The sequence below is a fragment of the Gavialis gangeticus genome, unplaced genomic scaffold (assembly GCF_001723915.1).
Source record: "Gavialis gangeticus isolate Ggan-Ray unplaced genomic scaffold, GavGan_comp1, whole genome shotgun sequence".
In the NCBI taxonomy this organism is placed as follows: domain Eukaryota; kingdom Metazoa; phylum Chordata; order Crocodylia; family Gavialidae; genus Gavialis; species Gavialis gangeticus.
Window position 1 is genome coordinate 74,202,773 of NW_017728992.1, and position 2,833 is coordinate 74,205,605.

Genomic DNA, 2,833 nt, shown 5'->3' on the forward strand with positions numbered 1-2,833 from the left:
CCAGTTGATGGTATTCATGCCATCCCCAAAGCAACAGCAGTTTTTTCTCCTCATCACACTCACAAACCTACATTTAGTTAGGAGGTGTGGCAGTAATTTGTCTGCTGCTCAGCTGATAAATATTTCTGACAACTTAGCAAGGGTGAATTATTCTATGATTTATTTTAAACAGATAAAGTAGATTTATAATTATTTTATCATTCTGCATTTGAGGTAACAAAGAACACAAAATAACATAATATCCACTATTAAAAAATCTAAATGCAATTCAAAATAACCTGTTTCAGTAAAATGGAATGCAAGTGGATTTTAACAAAACATTTGCCTGGTGACAGCTTCCTAGAGAGTAGCTCCGACATCACAATAACGTACTGCAGAAATAACATGCAACTATTCTGAATCCCATCTTTTCTAACTGTTTCAATAACAGGAAATACACACTACCTAATGTAGTCAAATATAATCAAAACTGTGAAAAGATAACTGTTCTGCACCATCTGAAAAGCAGCTTTGCATTTTAATTTTCAGGGAAACACAGAAGTGTGATCTTTATTCTTACTCTAAAACCCCACACTGCTGTTGACCTCATTTTTTTTGTATTTGCAAATGAGTTCTATTCTGTTCAAGTGCCCAGTTGCTGTCAAACACCAGCCTCAATTAATAAATTTTTATCAATTAATAAGGGAATGGACTTCCATTAGAGAAGAAAAATATTTCACGGCAGAAAACAAGCCAAAACTCCTCATAGTTCTGGCAGAAAAGTTTCTACAAGATGAAGCAAATACAAGCAATACCTTCTGTGTTCTGTCTTGTGACAAAACCAAATTAAATGACGATTAAATGGAATTCTCGAATGATAACAATTGCCTTGCACTGAAGGAAAAAAAAAATCTTGGCAAGAATATACTGCAGTGATGCATACCAGACAGCATTCACATTATGTATTAGGCTTCAAAACCAACAGGCCTGATGTATTAAATATCCACCCAAAGAATATATTAAAATATAGTACTCCAAGCAGTGAAAGAAACTTGCATTGTTAAAGTGGTTATGTCATTTCTATTTCATATACAAAAAGTTACTTATTAAAAAGTAAACTTGTGGAGAGGGCATGTAATAATTGCAAAGAAAAATGTATACGGAGTGTAATCTTAGTTGTATTCTGATAAAGCTTTTCAAAAGTAACAAGCAGCTAGCAATATATTTTGTGACTTGTTGAAGGGTGTTACCAACTGGACTTTGATAAATCTTTTACATAGTGAATTCATCCCAAAGAACCAATTCTCATTGGAAATCATACTGACTGTTAAGGATTCTGGTGTTACAAACCCAGCGTGCAGATGAATCTTCCAAGAAAGTTGGCATTATTTATTTTCTAAAAATTTGTTTAACACTTTGTAAGGTGTACTAAAGAATGAAAAAAGCCTGGGGTTTGGACAAAGTGTGAACTATACTATCTCAAGGAATTGTGACTTTAAACTGACAAACAATTTGGGAGAAATCTTAAGTTTGGTAACAAGTGTTTTAATACTTAATCATTGAAAATGACAAGTATTAGACAAAAATAAAGAGATTCCCTCCCAACTAAATGATCCATTTTAAGTTTCATTAAATTTCCCCTCTCAGCCTTCAACTTGTACAAAAACTCAACTCTACTGAAGTATTTAATGGTCCTCTTGTCCTAGGTATCAGCGACGCTAAAACAGAGCAAATATCACTAAACTCACTGCAGACTCATTTCAGTTCCCTATTTAGGATTCAAACTTGGAAGAAGAGAAAACAAAAGTTTGATTTACAAAAGGAGGAGAGCCAGGTAGTTTTTTCATATAAATACCATCCTATTTATGATTTAATACAATTCTGGATTCTATTTACCAGGTTGAAGTGTATATCAGATTAATTTATATATATATTCATTCTCTTTTAAGTAAAAATGAGAATTTCTATGCTCTCATAAACGGTCATGGATATCTACACTCAATCTTATTTTCTCTGAAGAACTGCTTCAATTGCATATTATTATAACTTATGAATAGTCCAGTATAAAGACTAAAACCAGTTGTGTTGCAGCATGGAGGATCATTAGCTGTAGAACCAATGGTTGGTTCATTGGTTGTACCAATGCTGATGAGGCGGGATGCTAGCATACTTGGTGCAAAAGGGGAGGAGTAGATGGGATGTGAAGAAATCGAGCTGCACCATCTTGTAATGGTCACCTCCCTGGCACTTTACTGCATCCAGAAGCAACTGCAAAATGACATCAATGGGAGCAAATTATGTATTTCAGGAGCTATATGCACAGTGTTTAATTTTAGAACAAACTGGCACTGATGGACAGGCAGCCAGGATCATAGAAATAAATAATAATACAGTGTTTTCTTGGTCCATGACTGGTGTTTAATCCACTTGAAAAAAGGTTCTAATAGTTTACTATGCACACAATCAAATGGATTATTGGTATGGCTGGAAAGCTTTAAGAAATGTATTTTTTTTCTGATGGAAAAACTGAGTTTTCATTGAACAACATAGAAAAGTTCTATTTCTAGTAAACATTTCCTAATAAAAACCCAAATATTTTCATCAAAAATATTTTTTAAAACATTTTATGTTCAATTTAAAAACAATTTATTAAAAACTGACTCCCAATAGCTACTACATTCACATAATATATAAATTTACAATTTATTTGATTTCTATACACTTCAAATTAAGAAAACTTATTAAAGAGATTTTTTAAAAAAGAATGTATGCACCCATCCCCTATGAGAAGTCATTTTTAATAAAGAAAATGGGAGTTTTGGTTTCCTCCCCTGTGCTGCTCCCCCCCCCCCCC

The 2,833-nt window shown here is 33.3% G+C and overlaps 1 protein-coding gene across 1 annotated transcript in view; it reads right to left on the reverse strand.

The window, feature by feature from the left end:
• Nucleotides 1-185: 185 nt before the first annotated feature.
• CUNH18orf63 (chromosome unknown C18orf63 homolog) overlaps nucleotides 186-2,833 on the reverse strand; it is a 37,622-nt gene continuing 34,974 nt past the window's right edge. The window contains exon 14 of the mRNA XM_019524411.1: nucleotides 186-2,247. The gene's annotated coding sequence lies outside the window, so the exon portion shown is untranslated. The remainder of the gene's footprint in view (nucleotides 2,248-2,833) is intronic.